Raw genomic sequence first — 18,294 nt, forward strand, 5'->3', positions numbered from 1 at the left:
ATTTCCTATAATCGTGAATGTCTCCACCGTTATGAAATTCCTCAGTCTGGGAATTGCAATGTCAATCTTGTCCCATCCTTTTCCCTTATTTTCTAGATCTCATCAACAGATTCAGTGGATTTTCTCTCCTCAATATCATTGCAAATCCATCTGCTTCTTTCTGTTCATGCTGCCACCATCCTGGTCAAAGCAGCAGCATTTCTCCACAGGAATAAGAAACAGCTTGTTATCTGGTCCACCTGAAGCCAGTCTCAGTCCGATTCATGTCGTTCTTCTCCTTGAAACTTTGTAATGACCTCCTTTTGCTTTTCAAAAAAAAGTCCAATATTGTGAATGTTACCTGCCAGTCCTTGCATGGGCCTTATGTAGTCTCTTTCACTTCCTCCCAAATGCCATTCTTCTTCCTCTCTTTGATTATGTGCTTCCCTCTGCTAAGAAGGCCACCACTTCCCTGTATTAGACAATATCTTGACCTCTTTCTCAGCAGGACTTAAGTCGTGTCTTAATGTGATTTTTTTCAAGAATGATCAGACTAGGTAAGTTGCTCTAAATTTTCCATGTGTAGCTGTAATCACAATCATGATGAATTAAATTAGTGCATAATTATGTAAAATCTGTCAGCCTCACTAAAATGTAATCTCCAGGAAGGCAAGGGCTATGTTTTCCTAGTTAAGGCCGTGCTTCCGTCCTGTAACACAACAACTCTATAGATGTTGAAATCAACCAGTTTACTGGCTGGCTGACTGAACGAATAGCTCATTTAACAGGTACAATCTTAAAAGATACCTAATGTTAACACCATTCATGGTAACTAAGTAAAACTATTTCATATCTAAGCTATGGGACCCTCAAACCATGCACTGCAATATACTGCAAAGACGGTTTAGGGTTGTTTACTCTCCTTCTTGTTCCCCATTGGCATGTATAATGAAATGTTGATGAGGTCCAGCAACTGGATCCTAGGTAAAGGAAGAACAAATCAATATGTAACAGTGTTTTTGGTGTTTAGGGTCAAACTAAATAAATTGTGTACCTTATTACTGTTACGTAGATAATGGCTGCACTGGATATCACTCTTTTATTTTAAAGCCACTTAGTCTGAGTATTATTATTTTTAATGCCTTCACATATAAAATGGAGAAATGGCCTAATAATGAATACTTGATCCAGAAATCATGAAATCAATTTTAATATGCTTGGAAGATTTAATATTTTCTTAGTGCAGTGAGATTGATGAAGTCCTGTTAATGACTATATTGATGAGATTGAAGGAAAATGGGCTCTATGGTCTTTTGGTCTTTTGTCACCAGTGAGATGAACCTGTGATACAAACTAAAAAGTAGGTAAAGAAGGTTTTAAAGCAATCATGTTAAGTGTAAAAAAGTTAATTCTTAACTTTCTGTGCTTCTTTACAATGATAACTGTGCATTTTTATATAGATAACAAATATAGCTAATTTTGTCAGAAAATTTATTTGAAATTGATACATTTATTTCTAAGTATCTTACATAAATACTCTATGAATCTGTTTATTTTCTTTCTAGACCAGGGAGTATACACTCAAAAAGAACTCCTTTTCCTGACACATTGATGGAAAGTATTTTATTTAAAATCATAGTTTATTAAAAAACTAATCTAATAAGAAAATGTCTTTTCAAACCAAGTAAATATTAAGCAATGTGAAAAGTAGCTGTTGTTTCCATTATAATTTTCTTTTTAAAACATTGATATTTAAGAGGTAATTTTGAATACAGATTTAAGAGTTTCAGAAGATTTTTTTCCATGTAAAGTCTACCCATCAAGCCATATTCCCATGTTAATGAGGTTGAGGACAGATACTAATTGTAGCCCCAGTTTGTAATGCATCAGTTTAGCACTATTGATCTACTTAAAAAAAATGAAAGTAAACTAAGCAAGAGGCGGTCTCAATACTAAAGGAATGATATATTGATTTCATCTGACAATGCTTTGTCTACAGATCAATGTGTATATGCAGCATAGACCAGTTAAGAATGAAACAGGGTGGGAAAAGGTCATGAAAGAAACAGTATCCAAGATTACTGGAGACCATGAAATGAACACATCTTAAAAGTTTATCTGGGGGCACCTGGGTGGCTGAGTGGGTTGAAGCCTCTGCCTTCAGCTCAGGTCATGATCTCAGGGTCCTGGGATCGAGCCCCACATGGGGCTCTCTGCTCCACGGGGGGCCTCCTTCCTCCTCTCTCCTCTCTTCCTGTCTCTCTGCCTACTTGTGATCTCTGTCTGTCAAATAAATAAATAAAAAATCTTAAAAAAAAAAAGCTAATCTGATAGGTGTTAATAAAGGAATTCAGTAGACTTACTGTGCAAAACTTCACAATTTATAAATATCTAATGACTACAATACTATACCACCATCTACTTTGAGGAAATTGAGACTTCTTAATTAAGAATGAGTTTGTAGTGTATTTATGAGAAGAAGTCATGATGTGAACTAGTCTTCCTCTCTTTTTACCGTATGGGGAATCTTGGCTGTTCAAAACCTGTTCCCAACTGCCTTTATCAAACACTTGTATTCAAATGTCCTCAAGTCTAGAATTCTCTGACACTTTCCTCTAGGCCTTATTTCAGATTCTAATGTTGACCTGTGTAATCCTCTGGGATCCAAAGGTTGTGTTTACCTTTCAGTCCTCTCCAGGTTCTTATTTGAATAGGCATACATTCTTTCAACCTGACAGCAGAATTTAATCTCAAACATAAAATGCCATGTTATTCAATACATCTCATGTGTCTTTCATATTTTGGTACCATCAAGTTGACCCCTTCCCAAGCAGAACCATTTATTTAGTTTATAATCTGATTAGCTCTTTATAGACTTTCCTCTTTTGAATCTTGATTCATTTCCTTGAAATATCTTTCTTATTTTAAATATAGGTAGGAAGCACATATTATGACTTTGGATTTAATTCTCTAATTAATGTTTATCTTACAGCTATACTTGTTCATAGAGAGCTGAATGTGTGTGATTTGTTATGTAGGTGCTTCTTAGGTTCATCAAACCATTTTTTATATTACCTTAAGATTTTCTTAAGTTACAGATTTTTAAAAATCCAATATATCAAGCTGGATTGATAAAAGGTTGAACGATGGAAGAGATATTTTCTAGCATAATAATAAAGTACTATTTCATCAGATGCCAGCTTTCTCCCCTGTAGAATAAAATTTAATATGCTATACTAAAATATATGCATATGCAAAAATTTTTCTTTGCGTAGTTTTTACCACTCTATTATAGAACCAGAGAAGGCTAATTTCAACATTATATCTATGGGGGGAAAAATAGCCTACCACAACATTTCTTTTTCCTCACCCCACCTACAGTTTTTATTTTCTAGGACTTAATATTTTGAGGGAAAAACTAAGTGTCATTCTGTATCAATATTGTACTTTAAGAATAAAGATATTCTATTTTATCAAGTATTCAAGTTAGCATGTCTTTGGGGATTTTTGAGGATTCTAATAGGGTCAGATGTGAATTTATGAGATGATACAAAAAAATAGTATGTAATTTATGTGTAGCAATACTGGATTTGAGAATAAAGTAATATAAAAATAATCGGAATGTTATCTTCCAAAAAATATATGCATTTTTTAATTTCTAATTTATCTTTGCTTTTAAAGCCAATTTTAATGGATATTTTGATTTGAAACCCAAGGAATAAGGACAAAAGTACTCCCCAAAATTGAACAGTAACATCAACAAACAACGGTGATAAGTATGTCCAAAGGAAATGTCAGTCAGCTCTAGGAAGCAGTAGCTGTGCAATAATGAAGAATGCATGTTCAGTCCCATTGTTTGTATTAGAATTAAGAAGTGTGAATCTTCTATACTAGCAAAACTTGGACAATCATATATGTAATTTTCTACATTTACATTCCTTCTAGCTCGGGTCTAAAGGAATACATACAGGAGCATAGCAGTTGCAGTCTATGCAAGAAAATGTGTTCCATAATACCTTGCATAACCCAAATGTTCTGTGCTTCACAATTCACCAAGGATGACAGATTTTTTGCTTTTAACTGCTCAAGTGGTCCCATCCTGTGGTGACAGTGTAAATCCAGCTTACCAATAAGTTGGCCTGTCAGCATTGAAATTCTTTGAATAATAGAAAAATTATTGTTTTCTTTTAATTTGACTTCTGAAATTTTGTTTATAATATGAAGATTCTTTTATATTTGATGCCATTTCAGATAAGCTCAAAATGCTACTGCACTCTGATTCCTTTCATCTTATAAAACTTGTGCTCAAGAACTGAAATTATAATGTGAATACGGTTTATATTTGTAGAATATACTTCTATAAATAGAAGTAGAAGTACTGATTATTATTACCTTGTAAAAAAAATACATCATATTGGTTAACAGTTTAGTTTTCATAAGTTAGCAAAGAAACACATAGTTTTCAGTACCTTTGAAGAAAGCACCTAATTTTAGTTTATTTCTTTGGTTCTTATACTCACATTAAAAACATATTTGCCTGGAATTGAAGAATGTCTAAGCTTTCTACATGAAATAGAACTAGAAAATTCCTTTATTAATTATATCGTTCATCACAACCTTGTAGGTAAGTGAGGGAATTTGACATTGTTTTCACAATCTAGCATAGAAAATGGCTGATTTTTTTATTTGGTAATTACCTACTCCCTGAAAATTCCTCCTGGAAAATCATAGGAAGTCTCTTTTGAAAATGTCCAAAGTGAAATATAGCAGACTTCTGTAAACTCACTGTGTTCTCTGACCAATCTATTCTTGCTCTTAGTATTTAGATATCAGAAATCCTATCAGTTGGAAGCCAAGAGAGTATGGTGTGAAAACTAGGATGGTAAATAAAGTGTACCAATACGGTAATGGAAATCTATGCCCTGTAGTGACTTAAATCATTCTTAAGACTTAGGTTATCTTGTGATGCCTGAGTGGCTCAGTCAGTTAAGTGTCTGCCCTCGGCTCAGGTCATGATCCCAGAGTCCCGGGATCAAATCCCACATTGGGCTTCTTGCTCAGTGGGGAGCTTGCTTCTCCCTCTCCCTCTGCTCACTGCTCCCCTTGTTTGTGTGCTCTCTCTCTCTCTCTTTACATATAGATAAATAAAGTCTTTAAAAAAAAGACTTAGGTTATCTTCTACATGATGTCTGGGAGATTGGTACTATCATAGCGTACCCACTTTTCTTTGGTATGTGCTCAGCTTCATATACAAACTTTTCAGCCTCTACAACCTTGATTGGTCTGGAAAATGCAAGCTTGCCCTTACTCAAACTTTTTCTTTCTCCTTCTCTTTCTGTATGTATCAGTGCTGGCCTCTGAGTCAGCTGAGCAAAAGACAATAGTGACAACAAGATGGGCAAGAAAGATAATCATCCTTGCGCTGGGGCCATGCTAATCGTCTCTGTATCGTTCCAATTTTAGTATGTGTGCTGCCGAAGCGAGCACAGCAAGCAAGATTATCAGTTGTCCAAATCACTCCCCACCTAGACTGGTTTCTTAGCATTTGAGACCTGACACTGAGTTTTCTCAGATATTAAATCAGTATAAAATGTATGTAGGGTGAGGGTACACTATATGATGTGTGAAAGAGCACCCTTACTTTGCTAGAACATTTAAGGCTATGTAGGATGAAAAGTGTGTACCTGATAATGCATATATATACCAGAGGAAAGGGATACACACACACACACACACATTATTTGATATTATGTATATTACACTTGACCCTTGAACAACATGGGTTTGAACTGTGTGGGTCTACTCATAGACAGATTTTTTTTTTTCATAAATACAATGCAGTACTGTAAAAGTATTTTCCTTATGATTTTCTCAATAACATTTTCCATTCTCCATCTTACTCTTGTGTAAGAATACAGTGTATAGTAGTAGTACATTTATAAAATGTGTATTGACTATTTATGTTATTGGTAAGGTTTCCAGTCAACAGTAGGCTATTAGTATTTAAGTTTCTGAGAAGTTAAAAATTACAGGTGGATTTTCATCTGCCTTGGGAGTCAGTGCCACCAGCCTCCATGTTCTTCAAGGGTCTACTGTGTGTTTGTGTGTGTGTGTGTGTGTGTGTGTACACATACACACACACATATAATATAATATTACATTAGTGTTAATAGATATGTCTATTATATTATAAAGTATTATAAATAAAGGATATTATGTATGTGCCTAACTATATAAATTGTTACCACTTGAAAATGTGAATAACACTCTTCTCTCACTAGCCATAAGAAAATGGGACAACAGACCAATTTGACCCACAGGCTGTTATTTGCAGACCCCTCTGCTAAACTATACTTTAAGTATGTACAAAATAAGAGATAAGTTCTTTGTGTGTATGTGGAAGTTGAGTTACTAAATAACTATCCTAGGAAACTGAACAACTCATATTGACTTTATAAGAATTGAAATAATTTCTCAAAGAGGTATTACATATGGAGATATTAAATAGGTAGTATTCCATATTATTAACATTATTTAAAACAGGGGCACCTGGGTGGCTCAGTTGTTAATCCTCTGCCTTTAGCTCAGTTCAAGATCCCAGGGTCCTGAGATAGAGCCCCACATCGGGCTCTAGGCTTGGCAGGAAGCCTGCTTCTCCCTTTCCCACTCCCCCTGCTTGTGTTCTCTCTCTCGCTGTCTCTCGTTGTCAAACACATAAATAGAATACATAATTAATTAATTAATTAATTAAAGACATACTTAGTAGTTCTGGGAAAGGCTAAAATTATAAGCATTGTAATTGGGGAGGACATTATTAATGTATATTTTATAATATATATATATTAAGTTTTGTAATTACCGTCAACTTTGGCAGTTAATTTTCTCAGTGTTAATCAAATAGAATATTTACCATTATCAATTAGCCGTTAAACTAATAGCCAAAAAGGAATGGTATCTTGTAAGTCATTAAGAAGCAATTAATATCTTAAAATTTCCAGACTCTGCACTCATAGCTTTATTGAAATAGCACTCTGCTTTATCTGCTTTGTTCAGGATTTGAACATGATGATCAACGACGTATGTTAAAATATGAGGAATATGTAATTTATAAAAAGGAATAACCTAGTGATTTTTCCATTGAATCGAATCTGCATTTTATTGCACTCTGTAGTTTTGTGGCCTCTTATCATATGAATTAGTAATTTGATATCCGTATTTGCTCTGAAAAAGAGGGACTACATTTTTCTCTTCCTCTGTCTTCTGGTGTATGCTGAGATAAATCCTTATGGTTTTCAGGGTAGAATAGAACAAGAACCATGGTGGGGAAAAATGTCTTCTTTAAGCTAGAAGGAGTGTGCCATGTGTTAATGCAATTCCAGAGAAGACATCATCTTGATTATCCCCAGTGGGGACTACAAAGCAACACTCTAAGGCAAAGATGTCGGTCGGTTTTGCAAATTCCTTTCCTTCAGCATTGTCTGTTCCTTTCCTCCCTCCCCTACTTTTCTCTCATTTTTTCCCTCTCCTCCTTCTCCTCTTTCCTAGAAATGCATTTTGAACAGACCATTTTACATTCCAACATGTAGTAGGTCTGTTCTAGATAGACACTCTTATATATATAATACTTTGTTCTCTGAATGGCTTTTTTCTTCAGCTTCATTGAAATATCAGCAAATAAAACTGTAAGATATTCAAAGTGTATCACATTGAGATACCACCTTACACCATTTAGAATGGCCAAAATTAACAAGACAGGAAACAACAAGTATTGGAGAGAATGTGGAGAAAGGGGAACCCTCTTACACGGTTGGTGGGAACGTAAGTTGGTGCTGCCACATTGGAAAACAGTGTGGAGATTTCTCAAAAAATTAAAAATAGAGCTGCCCTATGACCCTGCAATTGCACTACTGGGTATTTACCCCAAAGATACAGATGTAGTGAAAAGAAGGGTCATATGTACCCCAATGTTCATAGCACCAATGTCGACAATTGCCAAACTGTGGAAAGAGCCAAGATGCCCTTCAACAGATGAGTGGATAAAGACAATATGGCCCATATATACAATGGAGTATTATGCCTCCATCAGAAAGGATGAATACCCAAATTTTGTAGCAACATGGACGGGACTGGAAGAGATTATGCTGAGTGAAGTAAGTCAAGCAGAGAGAGTCAATTATCATATGATTTCACTTACTTGTGGAGCATAAAGAACAACATGGAAAACATTAGAAGATGGAAAGGAAAAATGAATTGGGGGAAACTGGAGAGAGAGATGAACCATGAGAGACTGTGGACTCTGAGGAACAAACTGAGGGTTCTGAAGGGGAGTGGGTTGGAGGATGGATGAGCCTGGTGTAGTGCATGGAGCACTGGGTGTGGTGCATAAACAATGAATCTTGGAACACTGAAAAAATAAAATTAAATTAAAAACATAAAGTGTAATATAATAATTTAATATACTCTAAATTGCTTTTAACCAAGTTAAGCACTGGTGTGGTACTGGTCCAGCAGGCAGCAGAATAGTGTTGGCAGAATAAATTGTGTAACAGAAAAATATACATAGGCAATTAAATTTTTACTTAATCTATAGGTTTAAAATCGTAAGATATTTATTATATAGGGGTTCCATTTGAGAGGCAAAGAACATACATGAGCTGAAATGCACAAGTTGTTTCCATTTATGTTAACCTACTATATGTTTGCTATAAAAATGAAAGAAAGATAGTTTAATAAAATAACCATCGCTCATACCATTTCCTTTCTTGTGATGCACTATACTTACTTTTCATACATGATACATTTTTACATCAGTCGGTCAATAAAAAAGGCCTAAATTTTTTATATAGGTGGCTATAATATACTTATTAAATCCAGAACTTTGTCCCTGTAGTTACTTTCATATCCCATTTTATATGTTTCTTTGTATTGAATGGCAAAATTCATTGATGACTTGGAAGTCTTTTGAGCTAAATAAAAATTAAATTGCAGCAATGCCTATGGACTGTTTTTCAAATAAATATAATAATGCTGCATTTCCAGTAATAAAGAGATCTTTTTTATAATGAGTTGTGCATATACTGATGATCTCAGACAATATATATGGGTCATGGCATGATAAATTGAAGTTTTTTTGAATTTTTTATTCTATTCAAAGTAATCTGAACAATCAAAGAATAAATTCACTGTGTTTATAGTAAAGTAAACATTTGATAATTTCTCATGATCTCTCTTTGGATAAAATATCTTAAAATTTCCATAAATCTCATTCCTTATGGGAAAGCCCAATTTTGTTTGTTTATTGATTCTTACATGGACAGAAGGAAAGTCACAGCCTAAAGTCCAGTCTTTGATTGATCAGTTTTTGCTAGGTTCCTTTTCCATTTCCACTGTTGTGAATTAAACTGGTTCTAGAAACTCCCTCTCAGGAAATATCAGGGCAGGAGCGGGGGAGGTTGGGGACAAGGATGTGAAGGGAGGCTCTTGGGTTGAACACTCAGATCCAGGAAGAGCCCCAACTCAACCTTTTCTTCCTTGCACCCCTTTTTTCTCCTTTTCTTGACCCAAGTCTTTATTAGATTTCCCAAAATCTGTGCAATTCTTTCTGACAAAGATTTTTACGGAATCTGGAAAGTCAATGTCTAAGGGAGAAGATACCAGAGAGACATGTAGAGTACTAAGTACAGTAGAGTTCTACATGTCACTGCCTCCTTATGAACATTTTCTTTCATTTTGGGGCTTGGCCTCATGTGACCTTCATTGTCCAGCTGGTTTTTCTGTTTTGTTTTGTTTTAATGCAGAAGCTCTTTGTCACTTCTCTTAAGTTTGAGCATTGTATTCTTTAATTTAATCCAAGAAACATATGTTTTGATGTCTGTGTGCAAACCATTTAATGTGTTCAGAAGAACAATTGAAATGTCTAAGTGTGTGTTTATTATGTACATATGTATATTGGAAAAAATAGTATGTAGTAAAAATAAGAGAACAATCATTAGGTTAAAAATACCAACACTTCTTATTTAACATTGTTGTAAAATCGTACTCAAAAGGCATTTTGGGAGGGTTAAAAATATGATATAAGAGGAAAATATGTATCTTCATGTCTGAATTTAAACAAGGAAAGAATTCCTTTATATACTTTCTCATCACACTGCATGAGAAATCAGTATTCCAAAGGACATCTGTAGAGTGAGGCCTTTGGGATCAAACTGAAGAAAAACAATCACCCAGAGTAAAATTTACAAGATAAATGTCTTTGGTTGAGGTTCTCAAAGTGACTTTTTTGCCTCAGGTAGACAACAAACTGCTAGTTTCTAAACTTTAAAAATCAATTTTGGTGAATAGACTTAATGCTACTGGAAGAATGCTGTCTTAAGCTATTATTCTTGGCAATTGAAAGAAAACACAAATTTAAAAGGATCATTTTTGCTGAGGTTTATCAACATTTTGTTTACAGAGTGAGAAAAGCTTTAAAGCATTTTAAATTTGAGTTTGCTTTTTTTTTCCCCTAGGGGAAAAAAAAAATTTTTAGAATTGATGTCTAAAAAAATTTTTTAGAATTGATGTCTAAGTATTAGTTAAAAATGTAAGAGTAACATAAAATTTACCATTATGAATTATTGCATGCTGCTGCTATTTCCAGTTGAAAATCGAGTATGGCCATTACATTATATAAGACCATTCTGTTATGTAAGGGACAACGCTATATAATTAATTAGTGTTTAAAGAGATATCATGATTATAGAAGTCTGATGATAAACATGTAAAACTGATGAATAGTAACATAGTCTATAGTATAATTTTATGTTGGTGTGATGGATGTTATATTTTTTGTTATTAGTCAAACAACTATAGCACTGTAACATGCCCTACCCCACACAGCAGGTGCCCCTAAGCTTCAGCTGCCCCTACCAGAGTTTATGTGTGTAGCATTCTCATTTGCAACATTTTACAAGTAAACAAGCTTCATTTTTATTTTCTGACAAGTGAACAAGCTTTCAATTAAAAAAAAAAAATTCACAAAATCTATTAAGTCTAAGTCTTCTGGTCCAGGATCAATAGCAATGTAATGTACGTGACCATCCTATATAAAGTGTCTGGAATGGGTTTGCAAACTTTACAATGCTATATAATGATTAGCAATAATAAACACTTTAATTTTGCATTCAGTGCTTAGTAAGACTTTGAGTTCAAGGTCTGAGTGAAATCAGCTAAATTGGCAGCACCTTCAGTAGATATAAAAATATAATATATCTTAACACCTGGTATTTTTTATTATTTTTAAAGATAGTAAGAAATCAACTTTATTTTTTCAAAATATTTTATCTATTTATTTATTTATTTGAGAGCGAGAGAACTCGTGGGGGGAGGGAAACAGACAAGCAGACCCCCTGCTGAGTGTGGAGCCCCTTGTGGGGCCCCATCCCACAACACTGAGATCATGACCTAAACCAAAATCAAGAGTCAGTTGCTGAACGGATTGAGACACCCAGGTGCCCCCAAACCAAATCAAAATGAAATTCGAGTCTAACAGTTTGGGATCCCTTAGACACCTCTATGGACTACTAGAGTTTGGTTGGATACAATCAGATGAAAAATACAAGTAAAATCTAAAAGTATTATTGTTGCTTATAATAACATTATAAGTTTATAGAATCATTTCTTACACATTATGTTTAATAATCTTCAAAACAATATTGCCAGATATATAGGTTAAGCTCGTTATTATTATGATCCCTTTCTTCAGAATGGGAAATAGAAGAAAAAAAAACTCAGTTTGACATGGGTTTTTTTTCCTTGCAAACCTTAGATTTCCAAGACCTCATTATCGAAGACCTTGGATGAATGTGACAGCATCGCTTGCATCTTCTGGTGCATAAAATAGTTTGTCGCACTCTTGTTGACTCAGAGCAGTGCATTTCCACTCAATATTATAGCTAGTAAGCTATGGTCAGTACCATGTAGCACCATCTCCAAAAAATATTGGAGGATCAATGTATGCGCTTTAGAGTTCCTATTTGAGAGGCAGGACACTTCTACTGAAATTGAATTTTACATAATAATAGAACAATTTCAGAAAAAAACCTACATAATTATCCTCACTTTTCCTCCAAACATTTCTAGGTCTTAGTGGCATTCAGACACTAATATAAATAATTTATAATTTAACATCTTTTTCTTAAAATTTTTATTTGAGAGCAAGTGAATATGAGCCAATGTTTTGGCAGAGGGGGAGAGAGAGAGAAAGATTCCCAAGCACACAGAGCCCGATGTGGGGCTTGCACTCAGGATCTTGAGACCACGATCCCAAGCCAAAACCTAGAGTTGGACGCTTAACCCACTGAACCACCCAAGCACCCCTATAATTTCACATCTTAATCACTTCTCATATTAATAGAAAGGATTGAGATCCTCTGACTTCTGTTGGAGAATTCTTCTCTCTTTTCCCGGTGCAAGCCATAGCTACATAGCCAGCAGGCAAATATAGCACTAAGATGACCATCCATCTTGGATGAAAGGAATAAAAGTAATGCTATGGTTATCTAATACAGAGCCCCTGCCTTATACCAAATATTTTTTTCTTGATTCCTATCTCATTGTTACTAACTTTACAGCCTTATAAAATTTTCTGTATATAACATTCCAGGCTGCATGCTTTTACATATTAAGCAGTTAATGTCCCTAATTATTCTTGCCTCTTTTCTTCTTCTGGTTACTGCTGCATTTATTTCTTATTTCTTATTGTCCATAACTACATCCTTGATTTAAAATGTCTCTTCTATTTCTTCACCATTCTCCTTTCAACTTCACATAGAGAGTAAATTCAAGAATACTGCTGAGTAGAATTTTAATATTCATATCTCTCCTTCCTGCACATATATTTGCATAAATTAGGCTAGGTTCATGTCTTTATATATTTTATTAGAAAGACTAACTTCCTAATTAACACAGAGGAAGAGGTTTTAAGAGAATATAAACTTTTTATGGTGCTTGGTAGGTTTGAATATGTAATTATGCACTTGCTCTGATTATTGTGGATGTGTATGGATAGAACCCATATTTTAATGGACATTTTGTGTACATTAACTCATGTCTCCATGTAAATATCCTTAATAATTCTGTCGAGTGTCCTCATACTTGTTTCTGCCTGCCAATGTTTATCAGCCTGTCCTTTGATGGGAAAATATACTTTTCAATGTTTAGTTAGTTGAAACTAACATTTTGATACCCTGAGAAATTTTAAAGAGAAATCAAGAGGTTGAAACCTTCATGGGAATTCTTGATTCGCAGCATTGACTTTCCCACAAAGAACAGTTGCTGCCTGTACAGTGAAGTTCTCTGAGCGAATCAGACATAAAATCCTGTAAGGGGGAAAAAAGGTGGCAATTACTGAAAAGAGCACATCTGTTCATCTCAGGCTTTGGGAATTAGGAAAGACCTTTATTTACATTGTGCAATGTATAGAGGAAGGGCCCAAGTTTTGTACCTGGTTAGTTAGTAGTATCTTGAGTTAGGAGTTGTCAGCAGAAGTGTCACGCATGTTTACCAGGTCAGGAGGCATCCTTTCTAATTGCTGTGACTGAGTCAGGAGGGGCCACGTGTCTGCCACACCGTGCCTCTCAGTTCCAAAACCTGAGCTGGTTTGGAACGGTTCTCATTCTATAAATGGCACATGGCCCTTTTTTGGCAAGTAAAAATCAGTACGTGATTGATGTGCCACACCAGTTTGGTCACATCTGCTACATCACTGACATACTTTGCTTTTTCCTTAGATCCAGCCTCTTCAAGGACTCAGATAATTCAGTGTCTTAGGGGAATGACTGACACGAAAGCAGAAAGCCTGTGGCATCATTAGCCACTCTGTGCTAATAGTAGAAAGATTGGTTAAAAAATGCAATCATTTTTTAATTTAAGGAAAAATATATGGGAAGGAAGGCTATGTCGGGATTGCTAACAGCCAGGTGAACAAATAGAACATTTACTAATTGTCGTAGATCTCTAAGTTGATTGGATCGTAGTGAAAATGAACAAACAGAAAACTTCTTTGATGTAATAAGAGCATGTTCACTGCCCACAAAATACCCCCCCCTCAGTAATTATATATACTTCTTTATGCTCTCACCATTAAATAGCCATACAAAAATGATCATATATGTGACCTAAAAGTGACTTTTGACCAAAACTCATAGAATGTAAAGAAAAGAATACTCTTAATGATAGTAAATAATCCTGTAAAATAAGGTTAGGGATTTTAGAAGTTCATCCACAAAGTCTCTCTCTAAGGATCACATGGTATTTGAATACAGACATAAACTTAACTTGGTAACTGTGCAAGCTAGAATTTCCATGGTAGTTTCTTAGAAAGAAAGATGTATAAAGTTGTGTTTTGGTTTAATTCATTGTCCTACAATGAAAATGTAATCGTTGCTTTCCAACAATTTAAGAGTGCGTTTTTGCGAATTTTCAGAGAGCAAGTCTTCTCTTTTCTTTGAAATGTAGACCATATTTTAGAAACTGTATCTTATACTCTACAGAGGTGACATAATTACCGAGGATGACTTGGAGTAATTGGGTCTGTAATTCCAATTACTCTGAGGCATTGATTCATTCAGACTCATGCCTTTATTCATCATGTTTGTGAAATAAGCTTTTGTGTAGAAATAAATCCAGAGTAACGTCCCTTGAATTCAAAGATTCCACAACTCTCCCCTCTTGAGAACCAGTGAGAAATCATTGAATTATTTGCTAATTGTGAGCAAAATTTGTATTGATTTTTTTTTTTCTGTCTCTCTAGCTGATGTTAATAGCATCATACTTCAGGTCATTAAATACTTTTCAGCACCATCTAATTGTCAAAGAATCACTTACTAAGACAAAACTGTGGACATCAAAGCCACACACACACGTGCATGCAAACACAAAGAAAATGATGACACAGGCAGTTAATATTCTCTTCTCCACCTCATCTGGTAATATTTCACAATGGGTATTACATGATCTGAGATCAGTGATGATTCTAAACAGAATTAAAACTGCTATATCGCCAACTTCTAGCCACACCTGATTTAACTAGTGGGCGCTTACTAATTTTTCATCACACCCCAGTGCTGCTACTACCAAAAAAAGCACACCAAGAAAAAGAGCATATGCCCAAATTTGTTCATTATGATGTCACATTCTTTGAAGTCTGATATGAGCATAACTTATCACTTTATGGATGTAAAAATGTGTATTTTTTTTAACACCATTCGAATGCTACATGTGATTTCTAGTAAAACAAAACTATTTCCATGTACTGTAATCTCTTCAATACATTAGCAGAATGTTTTAAATTAAAGATGCTTGTCAGTTCTCTGCACTGATACACAAAACTGTTGCCCAATAAATTTGACTAAATTTAGCGAAATATAGCTATGGAGAAAAACCTAAAACAATCCTTTGGTTGATCACGATAGGCTTTTACATGGGAAAAGCCATTTCTCTCATGGCCCCTAAATAGTTGTTAAAACCAATGTACCTCATCTTTGACATCTGTTTGAGCAGGATGAATCCATTTTAAATCCCCAAATTGCTTTCACTGTGACAGAATGCAGTAAATGAAACAAAATGGTTTGGGTAAATGAGAAAGTGTAAACAAGCCAATCAGATGCCACTTAATTTCCTGGAGAGCCAGAAGTTTTCTCAAAGAAAAGTGAGATCACACTTCGATAAAGGAAAACCTCCTTATAACCCATTGGTATTTGAGGGAGGTTTCTCTCACATATATTGAGATTCAAATTGATACTATGCCCAGAAATGTTTCATTACAACAGCCATGACTAATAAGTTACTTAGCAGTATTTCTACACAGTCCATGAATACCTATCTGTTCTTGTATATACAGGAAGAAAGCACCATTAATATTTTTGATGAAACTTTCTGTACCGAAGGGCATTGTATTCTGATTGCCATGTGTTGGGAGTATCCAACACTTGTGCTCTTCTTTCTGCCCATTAATAATGATGAGGTTCTTCTTTAGATTGCTGGATTGTTAACATCTGTTAAAGTCTGAAAACATTAAATAGAAACAAACTCTTAAACACTAAACTAAAACTTAACAAAACTGTTAGTCCTTCTTGCTATGAATAATGTTGTCATTTCTCTCAAGATGAAGTAGTGTGTTTCTCTACTTCTTGAAATTAGGCTGGCCTTGTGATTTTCTTTGGCAATAGAATGCCATAGAAGCATACATGTCATGGTGGTCTTGCTGATTCCACATTTGCCTGCTTGGAACATGGAAGCCACCATGTGAAGCTGCTTAGCCTAGACCCCTTGAAGCTGAGAGACCAACATGGAGAGAGTGGTCCAACCATACAAGCTATAACCATCCCAGTGACCAGTAACAGCACCAACTACCTAGAAATGTGGATCAGGCCATCTTCAACCATTCAGTTCCAGTAGAGCCCGTAGATGACTGTAGATGGATGAGGGGCCCTAGGCAAGATCAAAAGAACCCCTCAGTGAAGTCCCACCCTAATCATTGACCCGCACAAGTGTGAGCCAATGAAATAGTTGTTATAAGCCATTAAGTTAGCTTCTTCTTCTTCTTCTTCTTTTTTTTTTTAAGATTTTATTTATTTATTTGACAGAGAAATCACAAGTAGGCAGAGAGGCAGAGAAGGGGAAGCAGGGAAGCAGGCTCACTGCTGAGCAGAGAGCCGGATGTGGGGCTCGATCCCAGGACCCTGGGATCATGACCTGAGCCAAAAGCAGAGGCTTTAACCCACTGAGCCACCCAGGTGCCCCTAGTTGGCTTCTTTTAAGCCACTAAATTTTAAGGTGATAAAACATCAATAGAGTCACCTTCAGTCTCTCACTGAGCTCTGGGCTTGAGACCAATAGTCAGTGTTTTCCTGTAAAGTCACTTAGAAGAGCCAGGACAAAAATATGTGCATGCAAATCTATGTGAAAAGAAATTATCTGAGGAAATTTGGATAAAGTCCATCCATAACCCATTTTATTTAATATGATTATATTGGTTTATTTGAAGAATAATTATAAAATGATTTTGAGATATTTATGGATATCTATGAATGGTTTATAAGTATCTTAGCTCTCTATGGTAAGTTTTGTGGTTTTATTGGTCATCAAATGAAAGGTGTAAACATTTCTACAAATTGTATATCCAGTTAAATATGTCAGCTGATTTAACATGAGGTATAAAATAATCATAAAAAATGTAATTAGCTTGATTATTCTTTGGAATTAAATAATATTCCATTTATTTTGTTTATTCTAATATAATATAAATATTCTGATCTATAACTCAATTAACTTTTACAAAAGAAAGCTTGAGCTTTCATAGTATGTTCATAGTATAAAATACTATGTTCATAGTATAAAATAATCACTTTAAGTGATAGAAACAAAGGTTATTAAGATTATAAAAACAAAATAGTGGATAAGAAAGAAAGGGTATGTATTTTAATTTTCATTTATGTTTAAAAAAAAACTCATATAGAGGAAATGAATTTTTAAGTTATTGGATATATAGTTAGGTTGGCAAATATATTTCCAGTGAGGTTAAGGGAAAATATACATCCTGTAAAATCCATCAGACTTTGAAGTATATTAGAAAAGGCATTTTTTTCTACTTACCAAAAAAAATGTGTTAATTTTAATCACAGAGAGGACAGTGTTGGTTGAGTTTCATTCAAATAACAGAAATCTGCATCCTTCATTAAAATCTCCCATCAGCCATGTTTCCATTAGAGTTCACTGAAAAATGACTCATAAAACCAACAATTTTATGCATCAGGTGACAGGTTTTGACAGAAACAGCACTGCAGTTTTTGCGATATGCTACATTTTGAATGCTTAAACTGTGTGATTAGGTGTGCTTTATATGACTTCCACGTGCTTAGCTAGCAAAATCTGAGTTTATTTATACAAAATTATTCAAGTGAAAAAAATGGTGTCTCTCAAGTGAGCAAAGTCAGACCTCGAAGAAGACCATAGGGGATTGGCTAGCATTTTATTACCAAGTGAGCCATTCTAGTTGTATTAAAAGTAAGTCACAGACTTTCTTGGTAAGCACAATGGACTTCTTAGTTTTAATGGACACAAAAATAGACTTAATGAATTGCTTAATTGACTTAAATGAATACATTTAATAAAGTAATTCTTTGTTTCAATGTCTATTAGTTCAGTTCTAGTAAAAGAAAAATCTACAAGTCTCCTGTAAACAGGAAAAAAAAATATTCTAAATTTGTAATATGTGTGCCAGAAGTTCTTGTTTTTCGATTTGAGAAGTATCTGGTTGCTGATCTTTCGATGCTC

At 34.8% G+C, this 18,294-nt stretch overlaps 1 protein-coding gene and 1 pseudogene across 22 annotated transcripts in view; one reads left to right on the top strand and one right to left on the bottom strand.

Annotated features, from left to right (window-relative positions):
- The window catches only part of ROBO2 (roundabout guidance receptor 2), a 1,685,112-nt gene that overhangs the window by 1,464,436 nt on the left and 202,382 nt on the right, over window positions 1-18,294 (top strand). The window lies entirely within an intron of this gene.
- On the bottom strand, window positions 5,368-5,466 carry LOC123394602 (annotated as a pseudogene).

The sequence above is a fragment of the Mustela putorius genome, unplaced genomic scaffold (genome assembly GCF_011764305.1).
Source record: "Mustela putorius furo isolate JIRA1106 unplaced genomic scaffold, ASM1176430v1.1 tig00003834_pilon_pilon_pilon, whole genome shotgun sequence".
Classification (NCBI taxonomy): Eukaryota; Metazoa; Chordata; class Mammalia; order Carnivora; family Mustelidae; genus Mustela; species Mustela putorius.